This window comes from Budorcas taxicolor, chromosome 7, assembly GCF_023091745.1.
Source record: "Budorcas taxicolor isolate Tak-1 chromosome 7, Takin1.1, whole genome shotgun sequence".
In the NCBI taxonomy this organism is placed as follows: domain Eukaryota; kingdom Metazoa; phylum Chordata; class Mammalia; order Artiodactyla; family Bovidae; genus Budorcas; species Budorcas taxicolor.
This window is the reverse complement of record NC_068916.1, coordinates 81,366,882-81,390,022: the sequence shown is the minus strand read 5'-3', so window position 1 is coordinate 81,390,022 and position 23,141 is coordinate 81,366,882. Positions and strand designations below refer to the sequence as shown.

Below are 23,141 nucleotides of genomic sequence, written 5' to 3'. Positions count from 1 at the left end.
ACAAATAAAACTACTATCAAAAATTTGTGTACATTTATACATGAGCATAAATTTTCATTTCTCTGGGATATGCCTAGGAGCATAATTGTTATGTTATATGGTAGTTGCACGTTTAACTTTTTCAAGAGACTGTCAAAATTTTTCCAGATCAGTTATACCATTTTACATTCCAACCAGCAACATATGAGTGATTCTGTTTTCTCTGCATGCTTGGTAGCATTTGATATTGTAAATGTTTATTAAATTACTAGTATTTAGTCATTTTGATAGGTGTGTAATAGCCAATAATATTAAATATCTTTTCGTGTGCTTGTCATTTGTGTATCCTCTTCAGTGATGCTTCATTTCTTTTGCCTATTCTCTACTGGACTGTGTGTTAAGTTTTAAGGGTTCTTTATATATATGGGGCTTCCCTGGTGGCTGAGAGGTTAAAGCGTCTGCCTGCAATGCAGGAGACCCAGGTTTGATCCCTGGATCGGGAAGATCCCCCGGAGAAGGAAACGGCAACCCACTCCAGTACCCTTGCCTGGAGAATCCCATGGACGGAGGAGCCTGGTAGGCTACAGTCCACGGGGTCACAAAGAGTCGGACACGACTGAGCGACTTCATTTTTTTTTAATATATATATTCTCAGAGTAGCCATTTGTTGTATATGCAGTTTACATATATCTTCTTCCACCCTGTGACTCTTGTTTTCATCCTCTTAACTGGGTCTTTTGCAGAGCAGAAGTTTTCAAGTTCAAGGAAGACCAAGTTATCACTTTTTTTTAAATTCATTGTGCTTTTTGTCTCAAATCAAATGCTTTCCCTAATCCTAGATCCCAAAGATTCTATCTTATTTTCTTCCTAAAACCCTTACATGTTTTACACTTTATCTTTAAGTCCATGATCCATTTTGGGTTACTTTTTGTATAAGGTATGAGGTTTATGAGAAATGCTGGGCTGGAAGAAGCACAAGCTGGAATCAAGATTGCTGGGAGAAATATCAATAACCTCAGATATGCAGATGACACCACCCTTATGGCAGAAAGTGAAGAGGAACTAAAAAGCCTCTTGATGAACGTGAAAGAGGAGAGTGAAAAAGTTGGCTTAAAGCTCAACATTCAGAAAACGAAGATCATGGCATCCGGTCCCATCACTTCATGGGAAATAGATGGGGAAACAGTGGAAACAGTGTCAGACTTCATTTTTGAGGGCTCCAAAATCACTGCAGATGGTGACTGCAGCCATGAAATTAAAAGATGCTTACTCCTTAGAAGGAAAGTTATGACTAACCTAGATAGCATATTCAAAAGCAGAGACATGACTTTGCCAACAAAGGTCCATCTAGTCAAGGCTATGGTTTTTCCTGTGGTCATGTATGGATGTGAGAGTTGGACTGTGAAGAAGGCTGAGCACTGAAGAATTGATGCTTTTGAACTGTGGTATTGGAGAAGACTCTTGAGAGTCCTTTGGACTGCAAGGAGATCCAACCAGTCCATTCTGAAGATCAGCCCTGGGATTTCTTTGGAAGGAACGATGCTAAAGCTGAAACTCCAGCACTTTGGCCACCTCATGTGAAGAGTTGACTCACTGGAAAAGACTCTGATGCTGGGAGGGACTGGGGGCAGGAGGAGAAGGGGACGACAGAGGATGAGATGGCTGGATGGCATCACTGACTCGATGGACGTGAGTCTGAGTGAACTCCGGGAGATGGTGCTGGACAGGGAGGCCTGGCATGCTGCGATTCATGGGGTCGCAAAGAGTCGGACACGACTGAGCGACCGTACTGAACTGAACTGAACTGATGAGGTTTAGGTCAGGGTTCATTTTATGCCTATGGATGTCCAAATTGCTCCAGCACCATTTATTTAAATGGCTATCCTTCCTCAGTTGAATTGCTTATGCACTTTTGTCAAAAATGAGTTGGACAAATTTGTGTGAGCCTATTTCTGGATTCTCTGCTCTATTTCATTGTTCAATATGTCTGTCCCACACAAATACCACATAATCTTGACTACTGTGTCTACATAAGAAGTCTTTAAATCAGGTAGACCGGTTCCTCTCACTTTACTCTTCTGTTTTTTGAAGACTTTTTAATGGGACCATTTTTACAGTCTTTATTGAGTTTGTTACAATATTGCTTCTGCTTTATGTTTTGGTCTTTTTCGGCTATGAGGCATGTGGGATCTTAGCTCCCCAGCCAGAGACTGAACTCGCATGTTCTGCATTAGGAGGCAAAGTCTTAACCACTGGACTGCCAGGGAAGTCTCTATTCTTTTTAAAAGTGCTTCTAGCTATTCTACTTCCTTAGCCTTCTCCTATTTTTAGGACAATATTTTCTATATCTCAATAAGTCTTGCTGCAATTTTAAGGGAACTATGTAAGCATATATAATACTATTGTATTAGTATTAGCAACAAATATTATATTTGTTGCTGAGTCACTAAGTTGTGTCTGACTCTTATTATATATGTATATATAATGGTGGTGTGCTCAATTGCTCAATCGTATATATATTATATATACGTATCAGTTTAGATAGAACTGATATCATTGCTATGTCAACTCTCCCAATTTATGAACACAATATATCTGTCCATTATTTAGATTTTCTTTTGAGTTCATTCATTGGTTTGTAATTTTTCAGCATACAAATCCTATGAACGTCTTTTATAAAGGCTTCCTAAATAATTTCAAAACATGCTTATCTTTCCCTTCCATGAAAGTCTGTCAGTGCTATGAATGTGTACTTGACTCTTGATGTATAAACCTCGTCTCATAACATTGCTTGAGTGCTGGGTCTTATAAGAAAATATTTTATAATTTCCTATATCTTTCCCCTAATGGTAAAGTGTCTGCCTACAATGTGGGAGACCCAGGTTCGATTCCTGGGTTGGGAAGATCCCCTGGAGAAAGAAATGGCAAGCCACTCCAGTACTATTGCCTGGAAAATCCCACAGACGGAGGAGCCTGGTAGGCTATAGTCCACAGGGCCTCAAAGAGTCGGACATGACTGAGTGACTTCACTTTCACTTTCACTTTCCTCTAATGACTTGGGCAATACCTTGTATCCAGGACATACTCAACAGAAACTGAAATGAAAGCATTAAGGCAATTATTTCTGAAAGATTTGTTTTTCTCATTGCAACTAAATCTCTTAGTACTCCTTAGGTGAAAGTACATTTTGGTTATAAAATAGTGTTATATATAAAATTAATGTGAATTTTAGTCTCAGAAGTATGTTGATACAAATTTTATCAAATACATGGTGAAATGGTTATTGTCTACCAATAAATGGATATTTCACATTGTGGTAGCTAATCTCTAGAGATAACCCTCCTCCCCCACTCCCACCCTTCTCCTCCCACAATAAGCCATGCCTTCTGAGTGTGCATATGCCCGTATGTGGCTTTCTACCTTTGATTATGAACTGGCCTTGAGACTCAGTTTTGCGCAAGAGAATGTGGAAGAAGCGATGCTGCATGCTTTTCGAGACCAGGCCCTTCAGCTGCCCAGGGCCTCTTGGACTATGTATTCTAGGAGAGAAGGTCACCAGCTAAGAAGTCCAACTACTCTGAAACAGCCATGCTAGAGGAAGCCCAAACATGGAGAGAAATGCAGAAAGAAAAGAGATGCTTTGCCAGCCTTAACTATTCCAGTCATGCCAACTGAGGTGCCAAACACATAAGTGAAAAAGCTATCTTGGATGTTCAGCTCAGTTGAGCCTTCAAGTGACTCTAGCCTCAAGTTTTGCAGTAGATTTTTAGGCAGCATTATATAACCAAAATACATACTTAAAACATAATCAGTCAGTCACAAGCAAAATAAGATAATGTTTTTTATTTCAGTCATATCCCTAAAGCTATTACTGTTTTATTTGTCTACTGTTGTTGCTTTTTATGGTTTTATTTTTGTTAATTCTTTTACCACTTTTAATTTTATTTCATCACTTATTATAAATCATAATTATCATTAATAATAATAAAACAGAAAACATTTTCTTTTTGTAGAATCCACTCAGATTGTTTATTAAGATATGTACTTTGAAACATTTTTCAAAGTCAAGATAATGTCTTATTTTTTTTTTCTGTACAAAAATACTACATAGTAGTTTTTCAAAAAAGACTGAAAAAAGAATTGATGGGAAATGACCGTTTGGCAAATAATTCAATAAACATCATGCACTGAGTCTACCATTGACCAAGTTAAAAAAATTTTTTAATGAATATTATTTGGCATCTATTGTCTTGAACTTTTATTCCAATTCAATAGTATCCATTTTAATCCATTATTACCCTAAAACATATATTTTAATTAACCAACAGTTACAAATAAAATAATTTAAATAGTTTAAGTACATTTTAGATGTATTTGAGGGCCTAATAGAAAATAATTAGAAATAAATACAATAGTTCTTCAATAGAGTTTTTGAGCAAACTAGGAAAACTTTTTTTAAAAGCCTCCTTTCAAACTTCTTACTGAGCTTTTGCAACGATTTTTTTGCCAGCTTAATGGAATAACAGTTTCTTAAAACTTTAGTGAGTGCTTAATGCAATCTTATATTCTATATGTATCATTAATAATTTTAAACTTTCTACCCTAATTGTTTATATACCTTGTTTGCAAAACCAATTGCTTAAAAAAAACCTTATTGTGACTATCTGGAAAAATTATAAATGTATCTCTACTTACTAAAACTTCAATCTTCCATAACTTTCTTTTTAATTAAAGTATAGTTGATTTACAAGGTTGTGTTAATTTCTGCTGTAGAGCAAAGTGATTCAGTTATACATAAATATATTCCTTTATTTATACTCTTTTCCATTATGCTTTATCATAGGACAGTGAAGAGAATAATAGTTCTCTGTGCTATATGGTAGAACTTTATTGTTTGTGCATTCCATATGTCTGCTTACATCTGTTAACCCCAACCTACCATGCCATCCCTCCTTCAACCTCCTCTCCCTTGGCACCCACAAGTCCATTCTCTATGTCCATGAGCCTGTTTCTGTTTTACAAACAGGTTCATTTGTGTCTTATTTTAGATTCCACATATAGGTGATATCTCATGGTATTTATCTGTCTCTTTCTGACTTACTTCATTTTGTATGATAATCTCCAGTTACATCCATGTTGCTGCAAATGGCATTATTTTGTTCTCTTTTATAGCTGAGTAGTATTCCGTTGTATATATGTACCACATCTTCATCCATTCCTCAATGGACATTTAGATTCTTCCCATGTCTTGGCTATTGTGAGTAGTGATATGAACATAAATGTGCACATCTTTTTGAAATAGTCTTATCTCAATATAAGCCCAGGAGTGGGACTGCTGGATCATACAGTAATTCTATTTTCAGTTTTCTGAGGAACATACTGTTTTCCACAGTGACTACACCAACTTAACTCCCACCGTCAGTGTAGGAGGGCTCCCTTTTCTCCACATCCTCTCCAGCATTTGTTATCTGTAGAGTTTTTAATGATGGTCATTCTGAGTGCCAAAGAATTGATGCTTTCAAACTGTGGTGTTGAAGACTCTTGAGAGTCCCTTGGACAGCAAGGAGAGCAAACCAGTCAATCCTAAAGAAAATCAACCCTGAATATTCACTGGAAGAACTGATGCTGAAGCTGAAGCTCCAATACTTTGGCCACCTGATGCAAAGAGCTGACTCATTAGAAAAGACCCTGATGCTGGGAAAGATTAAAGGCAGGATGAGAAGGGGATGACAGAGGATGAGATGGTTGGATGGCATCACTGACTGAATGGACATGAGTCTGAGTAAACTCTGGAGATGGTGAAGGACAGGAAAGCCTGGAGTGCTGCACTCCATGGGGCCGCAAACAGCTGGAATGACTGAGCAATGGAACAATAATTCTGATGGGTATGAGGTCATACCTCACTGTAGATTTGATTTGCACTTCTCTAACAATTAGAGATGTTGAGCATCTTTTCATGTGCCTATTGGCTATTTGTATTTCTTCTTTGGAGAAATGTCTATTTAAGTCTTCTGCCCATTTTTCTATTGGGTTGTTTGTTTTTTCTTTTGTTGTTCAGTTGTATGAGCTTTTTACATATTGTATTTTGGAAATTAAGCCCTTGTCAGTTGCACTGTTTACAAACATTTTTTCCCATTCTGTAGGTTGTCTTTTTGTTTCGTTTATGGTTTTCTTTGCTCTGCAAAAGTTTGTAAGTTTGATTAGGTCTCATTTGTTTATTTTTGCATTTATTTCTACTGCCTTAGGAGACTGACCTAAGAGAACATTGGTATGATTTATGACAGAGAATGTTGTCCTTATGATTTCTTCTAGAAGTTTTATGGTATCCCAATCTTTTTGTGCTGGGAAAGTTGGACAGCTGCTGGTAAATCAATGAAGTTAGAACACATCTTCTCACCATACACAAAAATAAACTCAAAATGGCTTAAAGACTTCCATAACTTCTTGATTTGCTTTCTGTTTCATGAAAGTGAATATTTTCTAACTGTTTTAGTAGCTTGGTTTAAAAATTTTTTAAAAACAAGAAAAAGTACTAACAGTTGGATAAAAGGCTGAAAATTTATTTTAGTCCCAATGCATTCATATGCACTTTTAAAAGAAAATCTATAAGTTCATCAGCCAGAAAATATATTATAAAGGGATTTAGCATAAAGTAAGCATGTTCAAGAGGTCTGCAGAATAAAGCTGCCCATGAGACATGATGCTAATCAAGTAATTGAAGAAAAACTCAGCATGGCTAAGTTCCTATTTACTAAGCTATTTCTGTGTTCAACAAATGAGAAGATATAAGAGAACAGGTATTTAGGTGACCCTAAAATCACTGCAGATGGTGATTGCAGCCATGAAATTAAAAGATGCTTACTCCTTGGAAGAAAAGTTATGACCAACCTAGATAGCATATTCAAAAGCAGAGACATGACTTTGCCAACAAAGGTCCGTCTAGTTAAGACTATGGTTTTTCCAGTGGTCATGTATGGATGAGAGAGTTGGACTGTGAAGAAGGCTGAGCGCTGAAGAACTGATGCTTTTGAACTGTGATGTTGGAGAAGACTCTTGAGAGTCCCTTGGGCTGCAAGGAGATCCAACCAGTCCATTCTAAAGGAGATCAGCCCTGGGATTTCTTTGGAAGGAATGATGCTAAAGCTGAAACTCCAATACTCTGGCCACCTCATGCGAAGAGTTGACTCATTGGAAAAGACTCTGATGCTGGGAGGGATTGGGGGCAGGAGGAGAAGGGGACGACAGAGGATGAGATGGCTGGATGGCATCACTGACTTGATGGACGTGAGTCTGAGTGAACTCCGGGAGTTGGTGATGGACAGGGAGGCCTGGGGTGCTGCGATTCATGGGGTCGCAAAGAGTTGGACACGATTGAGCGACTGAACTGAACTGAAACTATATTTCAGAAAGATAAGCTAAGCAAGGCGTAAAATTCAGTCAGGTTAGCAGAGGTAGATCAGGAGGACCAGAAAGAAAAAGGATCTCAGAAAGAAAAAGCGTAGCACTGAGGTTTGGAGTCACTGGCTGACCAGGCTCCCTGGTAAAGAGGAAAAGGCCCTAAATGGTCTCTGCAATACACCAGGCTGAAGCTGGTATTAGCTCCACCTCCACCCAATGTAATGCAAGTGTTAATCCTTAAATACTCAGCCTCAAGGGTCCTAACATAGCTTTTACACACTTTCCAGAACCAAAATATTGAAAAGTTTCCTCCTGGTATTCCTACAGCAAGGTGAGGGCAGACAAATCGATGACTGTTCTTCTGGATGTTACTTACTTATAATTTCTTAGGACCAAGTAATTCCAAAGTAGTAAAATAATCTTTTAATCTTCTGAGGTTTCTGGTGCCTTCTTCTTTTGAGTATAAAAATGTATACTAAAACTTTCATTGTACATTAAAGTAAAAAACTAAAAGGAAAGGGAACTAACAATTTAAGAAAGCACAGTGAGTAGTAGCTAGACAGGAATCTATATTCTTTGAGTAATATAAATCATAAAACCTCAGTAATAAACCCTTCGACCTACTGAGATGCTTGGAAAGATTATGATGGAAGAAAAATGGCTGTATTATACCCAAGTTAGAAAGTCAGTATATTTCCATTCTTAAAAACCATGATCCCAATGCACCAAGACCTTCCTCCCTAGTAATAATTGATCAAAAGAGAGACATTTCACTGCTTACATGTACTACAGTCAGTGAAAGATCAGAACTTATAAGAACCTGCCAACAAAATACTCCAGACAAGTGCAAAATCTATGAAGTATAAGGAGTATATGCCCCACACTATAAAGGAAAGAAAATCTTACAGCTTTTTCTAAGGCATCAATCAAATCAGAATGAAGTGGCACAGAGAGGATTTTGCTTTATGAAGTGCTGGTTTCCTTCAAGGTCATTCATGGCAGTGATGCAAAGATGTCTGCAGTACTGTGCTTTCAGTCTCAGCTAGAGAACCGCCTAGGGTCCTTACTTAATGAGTTTACTAGCTGAGTTTCATCTTAATAGAAGCAATTGAGTTCTAAAAAAAAAAATTTTTTTTTTAATCTCAGCTCAATGCAGTATCTTTCACAGCTATAAAAAAACAGACAATACACTTATTTTAAAGTAATGAATACTAAGTTAAAATAAATGTGACATCCAAAGAGTCACTTAGTATTATTATTACAAACACCAATTTTCTCATTTATTCATCATTCTGTTAAAAAATCTAAAATATATATTTACCTTTTAACAATGAACCTCATATTTGTTGCTCTCCTTTATCCTTAATGATCCCTTTCATTTACTGAATCTTAAATCAGTGAAAGACAATCCAGATTATAAAGGCTATAAAAAGCCTAAACCAATGAATTGTGAAGCAATATTAAAATTAGGCAGCAGATAAATGTGAAAATTTAGACTTAGCATATAATTTTTTTAACTACCAGAATTTACCAAATTTAAAAGGAAAGAAGACCATGGATTACTCTTCATGTTATTCTATTACTATACTACCGAGGAAGTCGAATTTGCTCTGTTAGTCTATCAGTGTTTTTAACTTGATCATCTTGTCTGCCCTTTAAGTGTAAAATTCATCACTAATGACCACCCACATATTTAGTAAGCCCTCTGGTTATATCAGAATACCAGACCACCTGACCTGTCTCTTGAGAAATCTGTATGCAGGTCAGGAAGCAACAGTTAGAACTGAACTGAAGTAATCCATGTTAAACCAGTTTCTCTGATATTATTATTATCCAGTTTAGTTCAGTTACTCAGTCGTGTCTGACTCTTTGCGACCCCACGAATCACAGCACGCCAGGCCTCCCTGTCCATCACCAACTCCCGGAGTTCACTCAGACTCACGTCCATCGAGTCAGTGATGCCATCCAGCCATCTCATCCTCTGTCGTCCCCTTCTCCTCCTGCCCCCAATCCCTCCCAGCATCAGTCTTTTCCAATGAGTCAACTCTTCACATGAGGTGGCCAAAGTACTGGAGTTTCAGCTTTAGCATCATTCCTTCCAAAGAAATCCCAGGGCTGATCTCCTTTAGAATGGACTGGTTAGATCTCCTTGCAGCCCAAGGGACTCTCAAGAGTCTTCTCCAACACCACAGTTCAAAAGCATCAATTCTTTGGTGCTCAGCTTTCTTCACAGTCCAACTCTCACATCCATAAATGACCACTGGAAAAACCATAGCCTTGACTAGACAGACCTTTGTTACCAAAGTAATGTCTCTACTTATCAACATGCTGTCTAGGTTGGTCGTAACTTTTCTTGAGGGCCTCAAAAGGATCATCACATTTTGCCCTTTCTCTAAGATCTTCTAGTCACACTCACAGGACAGGAACTACTCGGCCAAGAAAATCAATGTTAAATTCCAGAAAGGTTCCCAAGGAGGACTTATGCATCCTCTTACAGCACTTCAAGGTTGTGGAAGGAGCCAAGAAATTCTGGTTCTCTTTACATATGTCCACAAAAATGATCCAAATAATGCTATTTAAAAGAATTTTACAGTTTAAAAGTACCATAAAAAATAATGTTTAGTACAAATAATAATATGTAATACTAGTAATGGGGAAAACATACAAAACCTAACAGACCATAAAATGCCAGAAAAAATATTTTCTTTTCTAAACTCTCCTGAGACATATGTCACTGCTTCTGAGAAGTTTTATTCCTTTTGGTACCCTTTAACATAGTGCCTAACACTTAGTAGATAATCTAAAATATCTGCTGAATGAAGTGGTGAGTTTAAAAAAAAATGAAATTAAGAAAAATATAGGCACTAATTTACTGAGGTTAGTGTAACATAATTTAGTATGTAGAAATAATTACTTAAAGTATATTTAGAGTATAACCAAAATTATTTAAAGTATTCCTTAGAGTTTAGCATATATGTACAATGTTCAAAGGCATTTTTATTTTGAAAAAAAATTTCAATGAAAAATCTGTAATTTGTTTACTCCAAGGTTACTTATAGTACTACTATGCAATAAACTATACAATAATAGAGATGTTTGCAACTAAATATTGTTTATTAAAATAACTACAAATTAACTAAATTTAATATATGATATAGTACAAAACCTAAAAAATACAAAGAAGTACAAACTAAATAATTCCTCTTAATAAACTCAGCCATTCAAAAAACATTTAATCCTGCTGTTTAACATGGGTGTTGGATGTCCATTCAAAATATCCTTTAATTTTTTTCACCTACATGTTTCCAGGCACTAAAAAACCCCTAATCTAACCTATGTCTTCTTATGCAAGCTCTTTATATCTTGCCCTCATGGTATTTTCCAACTGCCTGCCTTACACAAAGAGTCCTTGCTGGCATTGGCTTGTTGCTAGTCAGTATTTAGCTCTCTCTTTCTGTAGCTAAGAGAGAGCAACCATCTGCTTCCCACAGCTTTTCAATCCTATGATAGCTTTCTGCTTTTTCCTCTTCCAACTCAGAAACAGAAAGTAAGAGATAAAACAAAGCATTTTAGGTCCACAAGAAGCAGTAGAATACCCAGGAGAGTTTCCTCCCAATCAGAAAAATGCTTCCTTAGCAACCAAGTTACTAAGACCAATTAACCACCCTTCTCTATCAATATTCAGTTTACATTGAAACCCTTTTTGGTTAAGATTTTCAGTTTTACAATGAGCTTTCTGGCAGAGAAAAAGTACTTCTGTCTTAAAGGAGCCAGGACTTTTCTCCTGAATATAAGCGTGAATTGAACTTAAAGTGCGAGGTGATTTCCTAACATGATGTAAGGGACTGTAAACATAGAAATGGCACAGAAATTAAGTGCAATCAACCAGCACAGGCCTAAAACGAGAGTGAAACATTTCAGACCAACCAGAGACTGAAAACCCTGGAGAATAAGAAATATGGAAAAGATGCTTTGTAGCTGTCATGGCCTTATACTTGCCTTGTCTGATTTATGTCCTTTCCTCACAACCAACAAAGCCCAGGTTACCACTAAATAATCACAACATCAGTAAAATTCTAGAAAAAAGATGATATAAGAGAGAAGTACCGACAGTATCAAAACCAAGCAGTTTTCTTTCAGACATGAAAGTAAACACTGAAAATTAGTGAGGAAACAGCATTTCAAAGTTATGAAATAACTTAGAAGTAGTTAAAACTATAACACCTTTAAAGTAAAGAAGGTGCTTTTATAAAAACATACTCATGGATTGAAGGCGGGAGGAGAAGGGGACGACAGATGATGACATGGTTAGACAGTATCACTGACTCTGGACATGAGTTTCAGCAAGCTCTGGGAGCTGGTGATAGATAAGGAAGCCTGGCTTGCTGCAGTCCATGGGGTCGCAGAACTGGAGACAACTGAGCGACTGAACTGACACATGTACAGTGAAAATTCTCCCAAGAGTTCAAGCCATGAGACAGAGGCTACAATCTTCTCACAATTAAATTATTATATTGTATTTCAGTTAAGGTAAAGAACATGACAGAAATTTTATACAATAGGTAATTACTTATCTTCTCATGTTCATTTTCCAGGTCTTAATGAAGCAAACTCCTTTGCTGAATAATTTTAAAGTTTCTTTAAATCCTATATATAATGCAAAATGAAACGATTTGTATATACAATTTATAATAGGCACTATAAATAATTCTTTAGCAGTTTGTTAGCAGCTCTCCAATATCAACATGCAATACCACTATCAATTCAGTTAAGTAGCTCAGTTGTGTCTGACTCTCTGCGACCCCATGGATGCAGCAAGCCAGGCTTCCCTGTCTATCACCAGCTCCCGGAGCTTGCTCACACTCATGTCCATCAAGTCAGTGATGTCATCCAACCGTCTCATCTGCTGTCGACCCCTTCTCCTCCTGCCTTCACTCTTTCTCAGCATCAGGGTCTTTTCCAACAAGTCAGCACTTCGCATCAGACGGCCAAAGTATTAGAGTTTCAGCCTCAGCATCAGTCCTTTCAATGAATATTCAGGACTGATTTTCTTTAGGATTGACTGGCTGGATCTCCTTGCAGTCCAAGAGTCTCTCAGGAGTCTTCTTCAACACCACAGTTCAAAAGCATCAATTCTTTGGCGCTCAGCTTTCTTTATGGTCGAACTCTCACATCCATACATGACTGGAAAAACCATAGCTTTGACTTGACAGACCTTTGTCAGTCAAGTAATGTCTCTGCTTTTTAATATTGTGTCTAAGTTTGTCAATAGTTTTTCTTCCAAGGAGCAAGTGTCTTTTAATTTCACGGCTGCAGTCACCATCATCAGTGATTTTGAAGCCCAAGAAAATAAAGTCTGTCACTGTTTCCATTGTTTCGCCATCTATTTGCCATGAAGCGATGGGACCGGATGCCATGATCTTTGGTTTTTGAATGTTGAGTTTTGAATACCACTCTATCTCAAAACAATTCTTGCTATTAAATCATAATACAGAATTTCAGAACTTGTTTTGTTTTCTAGTGTTGTCACTTAACCTTCACAGGACTCTCTTCTATCCTACTTTCTCATAGATTTATTCCCAAACAGTGACACTGCCTTAAGGATGCTCTGATAAAAATTCACATTAGTTAGTCTTTGGTTCCATTATCCTATGTGATCCTCACAACCACCCTGTGAGGCAGGGATTTACCATGCTCTTTCCCAGGTGAGGTGTTTGATGTTGAAAAAGAGTGGGGAAAGGAATGTAAACTTTATGAATTGCCTACCATTTTTTCAGCCATAATCAGATGCCTTCTTCCATGACATCATTTAATAGATAGACCCCCAATTCCCCACTTCCTGACTCCCTCAAATATTTGGAATCCATGTTTACAGATAAGGGAGTTGAGGCTCACAGAGGTTTAGTCACATGTTCAAAGTACACAGTTAAAATAAGTAAAAGCAGGCATTCAAAAACAAATTTGCCCAACTCCAAAGCCGTTGTTCTTTCAACCATGCCACACCACCTGCTACCCAAAGCCCACAGCAGCAACGTTATGGTACTCTCTGAATCCCTTCAACTGACGTTAGCAGTCATCAAGGATTTAAGTAATATTTTCTAAACATGAGTCATGAGCTCTTAGGAGATTCCAAAATCAACTGGTGGACTTCAGCCAGCATTTTTTAAAAAATAAAATAGAGCAAAATAGATTAATAGAGTAGGTAGATCAAAAAGAATAAGAATTATTTCTTGTGAACCCTGGCTTCAGATACGTGTCTGTAGTATGTACTGGGTCCTGATGTAAAATATATTTCTTATTGTGAGTCTATATCAAAAGTCTGAAAGCCACTGGTCTCAGAGGATGGTCTCACACAGACCTGGAGCATGGGAAGACTTATCAAGGGATGGGAAACTACTGAATGCTCAGCTCTATTCATTTAAAATTAACATCAGGAAACACAGACAGGAAGCCCCTTCTCAGACAAGGAAGAAAAAGGATTACCTAGAATCAGCATAGGAGGAGGATGCTGATTGTATAATTACATACCTCCTTCACAGCAGCTCCAGTCCATCAAGCAGATAGTATAGTTTATTTTTTACAGCACTAATTATGTAATTATCCATAACATTAAATCAGTTCCACCTGATTCAGTCTATCAGAGGTTTCCTGAAACATTCATTTGTTTATTATTTTTAAAAAGAACACTAAACTACCAATCATCTTGTATGTAAAACCAGTGTGGAGGCTGGCAAACTTTTCTTGAAAAAGATCTGTCAAATATGCCACTTTTGGCCCTTTGGGATAAATGGCAACTGAAATTTCATCTTAATATACCTTGGTGCTTCTACAAGCAACAGATTTCAGACCTGGTTATTTCCATTTATTTTAAGATAAAGTTATTTTTCACCCTTAGGCACATAAATATAGAGATAAACTTTAACAAATATTCCTGGCCACTTCATTTAATAAGTACCATTTGATAAACAGACAAAAATTGATAATGACAAAATATTTATTTTAACATTGCTAACTTTTAATAGTACACTGGAGAGAGGGGAAATTTTGGATAGTTCCACCCAGAAAAATCAAGATATAGGCTCTATTAGTTTCTGACAGTTATATGCCAGGCACAGTGATCACTTTGATTCAAGTGATCTAACCAGGACAATGCTTGGAGTCTAGTAGCAAGGTTCAGAATCACTATGTCAATTTGAAAATATTTTGTCTCTCTGTAAAAATAATTTATCCACATTTTTAATAAAGCCTCTTTAACACTGAGCATTTCAGGCCCTAGCTGAAAAAATATTGGAACCTACATGGGTCTGATTAAACAAGTAGCTATATACATATACAATTGTCCCTAGTTCTGGGCAATAATTCTGTAGTAAAATCACATTCTATATAATATTCTGTATCTAACAGTAAAAAAATCCTGCCAAGTAGCTAACTTCATTCAAGCTAAAAAAAATCAACTAAAATTCAAGCTAAAAAAAATCAACAGTCTTTCAAACATCCAAAGATTGCCATCTTCCATGGTATTTCACATCTCAATTTCAACGTTCAATTTCTTTAGACTGCTGTTGAGTCCTGCATAGACTATTATGCTGATGGGTATTTCTTTCACTCCAGAAAATATTTTTTAAATTAACCTTTTCAATTTAACTGAGGAGGACTTCCCTGGCAGCCTAGTGGTTAAGACTGTGTGCTTCCACTGCAGAGTGCACAGGTTTGATCCCTGGTCTGGGAAAGAAGATCTCACATGCCTTGCAGTGCAGTCAAAAATAATTAAACAAAAACAAACAAACTAAGGAATTTAACTAAGGAATAAAAGGAATTTTAAATATAATTGATTAAAAAAACTTTTGAAAACTCAAATATTTTAGATTCTATTTAATCTTTTGTGAGAGCAAACCTCATTATACTAGATTCCAATGGATCCCTCTCCACACATGGAGTTTCCACAGATTTCCGAAAAAAATAAATAAATAAATAAAAGGAGGAGGAAGAAATACTAAACAGTGGTTTCACTTTCATTTATTTTATATTTGATTATAAAATCAAGATATCCTCATAAAGTTTGAAACCTCCAATTAATCTATTAAGTTTCTTTTTTAAACCTATATCATGGAGAGCAACTCAAACTCATTTTTTTGTAAATGGGAGAAATAATTAGAGCAATTAAAATAATACACTAAGTGTTCTTCCTCAGAAATAACTGGTTCCTTTTAGACCTTTACAACCGGACAGAAGCATTTCACATTGAAAATCAGATTTTCATACAGAAAATATCAGCTCAGTATTCTCTCAAGTACATATCTGCTGCTAGAAATGATCATACTTTTGACTTTTAAAAAACTTCAATATTAGAACTATACATAAAGAAAGCTTTGTGATATAACTCACTGCTGAGTTAAAATACAATGGGTATGGCAGGTGCCTTAGCCTTAGCAAAGGCTTTCCTACTGGCTTGAAAAATAGAAAGAGAATTAGTTACCTATCTGGACTGATTCAACTTGATTTCTCTCAAAAAACAGATTCTCTCTTTGCTCTGCCACAGCAAATAGAACACAGAGAATTTCAAAGGTAGGAGTAAATTTAAGAAGCCTTTTAGGTTATACGTTCTCACTAAACCTAATATTTTCTCCGAATTTTAAAAAGCGATATTACTCAGGTACCAAGAGCCTAGAGAAGAAAGATTTGAGAGAGTATGGGGCATGTTTCTGCTTCCATATAATACTTCTTGATTTCACAGCTGAACACTAAGGTCTTTTAAGACCGCTCCCCCACCCCAAGATTTTATTAAATAGTTTTAGTGCTACATCTCTGTACGTGATTTCTGATGAGTTCTAAGAATAAGTAAACACACATTTCTGTCAAAGCATAGTTAAAGAAATGTAGTTTGTATAATAAGTACTATATCTAGTGCAATAGTCCACAGTTTTATTAGAACTGAAAATCCGAATCAGACCTGACTGATTTTCAGAATATCCTATACTCTCCTCTCAAACACACCACTCCATGGCATATATGTACACTCTAAGTTAAATAAAATTTACTTTGCCTTTGAACATTTTCATAATATACCACAAGAAAAACACAAAATGGTATTGTGGGATTGAGGTTTGCTGTATTAATAGTTATTTACATTAAAAATCCACTTATCTATCAACATTGGATCCATTAAATCAATAAATCAATACTGACTATTACAGGTACTTTCATTTTGTATCTACACAGATTACATATAATAGACTTTCTGATATGTTAGTTAGCATTGCTTTAATAATGACACTTTCAGATACCAGAGGTAAACATGCTTATTACTCATCATTTACATTTATCAACATGTCTATATTTCAGTCTAAAAATAGCAGTTGCTTTACAGAGAAGTTGTTAACACTGAGAACTGTAGCTTGTCATTTATTCCATTATATGTATAAAAAACCGATAATATTCTAACATATGAGTCTATTTCAGACATACAAAATAGAACTCATCCTAGAAGCCACTTTATAAAATCCTTAGGGCAAATGAGTATATTTGAAGACCTGGTTACATCAGAAGATCATCATTCTCTAAATATGTTCTTTTGGTAATTGAGATCATTTCCTGTTACTGATTCTCAGCTTTATGCTTCAGGGAATTTGTGATAAGCTGTTTTTTTGTTCAAGATTTCCTATAATACTCTACCTGGACTAAGGAAAGTCCCAGATACTGGACTACAAGGCCCTAGGACAAAAAAATCCCTTTTTCCAGTAGTATACTATTGCTATTCTTATGACTCTATCATTTTCATAGTTTTTAAAAATGTAATCTAAAGGGGTAACCTCAGGCTTTAAAGTAATGAAGATAGTAAGTGAATAAATAAAATATGCTCAATACCCATCTCTGATACCTCTTCAAAAGGAAGAAATGAAACTTCAGACAGAAGAATCCAAACTTCAATAATATAAAAAAATCACTGACCAACCTAAAATAAATATGGATGGAGGAGCCTGGTAGGCTGTAGTCCATGGGGTCACTACTAGTCGGACACAACTGAGCATCTTCACTTTCACTTTTTACTTTCATGCATTGGAGAAGGAAATGGCAACCCACTCCAGTGTTCTTGCCTGGAGAATCCCAGGGACGGGGGAGCCTGGTGGGCTGCTGTCTATGGGGTCGCACAGAGTCAGACACGACTGAAGCGACTTAGCAGCAGCAGCAACAGCAAATTGAATTAATTGAAGGGCAAAATCTGGGCTATCTCTATTCTATAAAAATGATTCAGAATTCCATATATGAAGATGGTAGAGATAAAAAGAAAATGCAAAGAAATGTTAGACAAAGGCTATTTCTACAGGAAGAAATTTCAGGCACTTCCCTCTCCTAAACATTCATTAATAATTTTTACTACTGGTTATTAAAAATCAATATCCATGTTGAATATTCATCTCATTGTTTCCTTTTATTTAGAGTGGTTTAATGTTAAACATGATTTAAAAAAAAAAAACTTATACCTTGTTTCTCTAGAATCATAATTGTAGCTCAAATTGTAGCACTGTAGCTAGAATTCTCTAGAATTGTAGCCATTGTAGTCTATATTGGCCAGTGAGTTAATTTGCTGTTGTTGCGCTGTGCTCAGTCATGTCTGACTCTTTGCAGCCCAATGGACTGTAGTCTGTCAGGCTCCTCTGTCCACGGAATTTTCTAGGCAAGAATACTGGATCAGGTTCCCATTTCCTACTCCAGGGGATCTTCTGGACCTAGGGATCGAACCTGCATCTCTTGTGTCTCTTGTGTCTTTTGCATTGGCAGGTGGATTCTTTAGCACTGGGACTTAATTTAGAACCTTACAAAATAATTTTAAAGTTTAGTAGTTATTTTGCAATAATATTCACATGAGGTTGAAAGGTTAACAGTGACTAATTTTCCTCAAAAAAATTGTCTAACTTGACTATAGAGCCTTTGCTACCACTTTCATTCTCAAACTATTATTTTATTTTTATAAATAAAGCAATGACTCTCTCTCAGTCACTGGTAATGAAAAGATCTTGTTTAAGTCTTGTTTGTTACTTCACAAACTCAGAAATGTCATAAGCAAATCACAGTAACAACTCTCAACAATAAATGTCTTATCTAATGAACTCTTGTCCCCAAAACAACACTAAGAAACCCCAATATATTTAGTAGATTTCTGAATATCATCTCATTCTTTTAAGTATCATTTTAAATTAATTTTAAAAATTCAAACAAGATATAGATTATGATTTTAACAAATTACTTCACTCACATATTCCATTATATTTCTTTGATTTTTAAATTCCTGCTTATTGCATATAAACTCATGGGCATAAAAATCATGAATCCAGCTACCCCTCTATAGTCAAGACTACCAGTTCTGATTGGAACAAAAAAGTGATCTGATTTCCCACTTCATACATGGCCAATTTTTTAAAATCTTTTTTAAAGTAACTATTAGTAGAGGCATTCTTTCAAATATCCTTAAATAGGAAATGTGATGTACAGATATGATGTGCTAAGTCACTTCCGTCATGTCCAACGCTTTTGTGACCCTATGGATGGTAGCCCACCAGCCTCCTCTGTCCATGGGATTCTCTAGGCAAGAATACTGGAGTAGGTTGCATGCCCTCCTCCAGGGGATCTTCCTGACCCAGAGATCAAACCCAGGTCTCTTTCGTCTCCTGCATTCGCAGGCGGGTTCTTTACCACTAGCACCACCATCAGTTATGGATGGGGCTCTAAATTCTAAAGAGAATTCTAAAGTCCCCTGGCCTCAGTCTTCTATACAACGTGGGACCCCTTTCTATAATATTAGAGGCTAGGTTATAAACTGGTGGCCTAAGGACCATTTGCAGCCCATACACATAGTCTATTTAGCCTGCACAGATTTTTTTTTTTTTTTTTTACTTAAATCAACACATAAATCCAGATCTTGCCTTCTCTTGAAAATCTACCTGGAGATGCATTTCTACTGCCCCTTTGGATGAACCATTCCCTCTCCACTTCTCTACAGGTCCCACCAACTCCCATCAGCCCACTTCATTCATCACCATCCTGGTGCTTTAAACATCTGAACATTTCTGTCAGTGACCACTGTTTTGGAGAAAAGGTTACCCACTCTGTGGCTAACATCTCCAAGAAAGGGAAGGGAACTCACGGCTTTGCAAGATGACCAATTTCACTGTGAGCAATCTAAACAGTAGAGAGACTTGTATTGAATACTTTCCAGTTACTCTGTATCCTCAGAAACAAAGTGAGTCTACTCTCTCTTCCACGGGAAAGCTTTCTCGATATCTTAAGACGATTAACCTTCCTAGGTCTTTAGTTCTAATTTAACATCCCCAGAACTACCAATAGTCCTCATAATAATATATTTTCAAGCCTACCCATGGCCCCCAGCGTGCTTCTTTGAATGGATAAACCCCACTTATGATCAATCTTCAACTATTATTTATGAATTCATTCATCATGTACTCTATCAATGTTGTTTTGCACATACAATAAGGTAATATTTCCTTGTTCTATAGCAATGATTTCCAAACTATCTGATCTCAACACCCCTTTACACTTTTAAAATTCATTGAAGATTCCAATGAACTTTTTGTTTAAGAGAGTTATGTGCATGATATTATATTAGAAATTAAAATTGAAATTAAAAAAATATTAGTTCACTTTAAAAATACAGGGTAATATAATAGCAAATTTCTATGAATGATAATATAACAGCAAATTTATATGAAAAAATAAACATTTTCCAAAACAACATAAATTAGTAAGAAAAGCAGTATACATTTTGAAAATATTTTTAGTGTCTAACTTAATTAAAGATAGCTGGATTTTTATAACTGTTTCTGCATTTACTCTGTTGCAGTATCACACATAGGTAGCCTCTGGGAAAGTAGGAGAGAATTAAAGTACAAAATGTAAATAATATCTTAACATTATTAAATATATTTGACCTGTGGACCCCTTGAGAGGGTCTCTGGGACCCTTCAGGGGACCTCAGATAATACTTGGTATCCAATCATGCTTTCATTAATATGGCTTAGGTTCCAGTTAGTTTGTCTAGCATCCATGGCATTTTTTTCACTTACCTTGAGCTTGTGGTTAACTAAAATCATTAGCTCTTTCTCAAACAAACTGCTGTCATGTCAATGCAGGCCTTATACATATACTTCCTCACAGATGCCATTTTGTTGCTTTTAGGTTACCCTTTGGTAGTAGACACTGTTGCTGCCCTGCCCAGGTCCGCTTAAGGCCAGCGTACCCATTCACACCCAGCTGTTGGAATTGTTGGCTGATAACACACAGCAGCCCTCTTCCTTCCCTGAATAATTTCTCAGTAATACTGGAGCCATCTTGCTTGGAAGCTGTCTTCCTCTACATCAGGCAATGACAGACTGAAAGTTCAATAAATGCTACAGAGTACAAAAGGTCAGCCTCAAGGACACAAGGTGAGACTAATTTGGGGTATCTATGCTCCAGAATTCTAAGGAGATCAGACTAAAGCTCATCTCGAGTGAGACCACAATTTCCCTTAGCTTTTATCGCTTGTTCTTTTCTGCTTCCATCACTCCCTTTCTCCTAAGAACATATCCCTAATAAGTCACTTCAACAGGAATCTCCATCTCAGGCTCAACCTGACATTTTTCATTTCATCAAGATTATTACAATATCAACTCTACCATACATTATATTAACTAACCATCTCAGCTGTACATCTAAAATATGCTAAGAGTTCCATTATAAAGTACTGCAGTGGTTCTTAGAGTGTGGTGGTCCCTGTACCAGCAGCATCAGCATAACCTGGGAACTTGTTAGAACTGAAAATTCTCAGGCTTCAATCCAAACCTACTGAATCACAAAGTCCATCACAGAGATATGCCATAAGCAACTAATCCACTACTGTTGGATATTTTAGTTGTTTCTACTTTTTCCTATTATAAATAATAGTAAAATAAATATACTTCCATGTAAAACTTTGTGTACATTTCTAATTATTTTCTGTAATTTACTTTGATGTAAAACCACTGCACCAAAAAGGAAGATAGATGAATAGAGGGAGAGATATGTAATACAGCAAGCACAGCAAAATGTTAATGTTGGAATCCAAGCAATGAGTACATGGATGTTCACTGCAAAATTCTTTTGACTTTTTCATATGTTTGAAATTTGTTGGGAAATGTTGGAAAAAATTATATTTTATGAAGCTAAATTCCTAGAATTGGAATAGATAAATCATAGTATGCGCACATCTTTAAACTTTGTGAAGTTAAAACATCAACCAGAAAGTGTCAGTTTCCTCACACTGTCAACACCACTTTTTAGTGCTTTTCAAATGTCTGCCAACTTGTTAGGAAAGAACTAGTAATTTACCTTTTAAATCATCATCTCCATGTGCATTTTTGAAGTTAATATATAATGAACTGGAAAGCTTCCTAACATGCTTGGCTTCATATATGATGTTGGTTATTCAAACCATGAAACAGTAATCAGGATTTGAACACCTACTCAACATCCCCTGGAGGAGAAAAATGGCAACCCACTCCAGTACCCTTGCCTGAAAAATCTCATGGACAGAAGAGCCTGACAGACTACAGTCCAAAGAGCTGCAAAGAGTCGGACACAACTGAGAAACTAAGCACTCAATATACTAAAAACATTACCCCAAAAAACCTTAAATCTATATATAAATCAGGGGCACTTACTTTATTACCAAACACAATATCCTCAAGAATAAATTGCAAAGTAAATTATACAGGCAATGGGACTTCCCTGTTGGTCCAGTGGCTAAAACTCCGAGCTCCCAATGCAGGGGGCTTGGGTTCAAATCCTGGTCAGGGAACTAGATTCCACATGTTGCAACTAAGACCCGGTGCAACCAAGTATAAAAATCCCTTGGAGTACTTTTAAAAAACTAAATTTAATTTAAAAAATAAATAAAAAATAAATTATACAGGCAACAGTTACTTCCAGGCCAGCATCATACACAGACAGAAGGGCTTAGGGCTCAACTGTCACCAAAAAAAGTCTCCTTTCCCATTTTACCAGGATATTTGGAATTTTAAGCATTATATTTGTTTCTTTATGTTGAAGCAATTAGATCCCCACTAATTCAATTTTAAAATTCAAGCATTTTATTTCAATATGGGTTCACATAATTATAGTTCATCCATAAGATGAAATGCAATGGAGCCATTAAAAAAGAACTACAGATATCCACATCTACTGACATGGGAAGATATCCATGCCATACTTGTTCATTGCAGAACACAAGTATGTATGTGTGTGTGTGACAGAAATATGTGCAAGGATACTTCCCAAAATATTCATAGTGGTTACCTTCAGTTGAAAGATCTGTGGGAGTTTTTATATATTTTTCTATTGTTTATTTTTACAATGGATATATAAAAATTTTTATTAACAACATAAAGTACAATAAGTCTATTTGCATTTCGATAAAAAGAAAGTTGAAAATATCCCAGAAAACCATTATGCCATGATTAGTACCTTATTAAAGTTTAATTTAGCAAGATTTTCAAGTCAAGGTTAAAGTCCCTTAAGGAATGAGACCCAGATCCAGCATATTTTAAAGGACATAGGAGAAAAATTAAAGGTAGACTAGGTAAAGAGATATCCATCACACATTACTCAGCTGAGGTATAGGCCTGTATTATCCTCAGGGGATTTTACTGAAAAAAATCAATAAGCAATGGAAGGCATCTGTAGTTTTTAGATCTAAGAGAAACCAAAAGGGTGAAGCCTTGTGACAATCTGTA

At 36.3% G+C, this 23,141-nt stretch overlaps 1 protein-coding gene across 1 annotated transcript in view; it reads right to left on the bottom strand.

Annotated features, from left to right (window-relative positions):
• Positions 1 to 23,141, bottom strand: part of ATG10 (autophagy related 10) — a 272,173-nt gene that overhangs the window by 167,359 nt on the left and 81,673 nt on the right. The window lies entirely within an intron of this gene.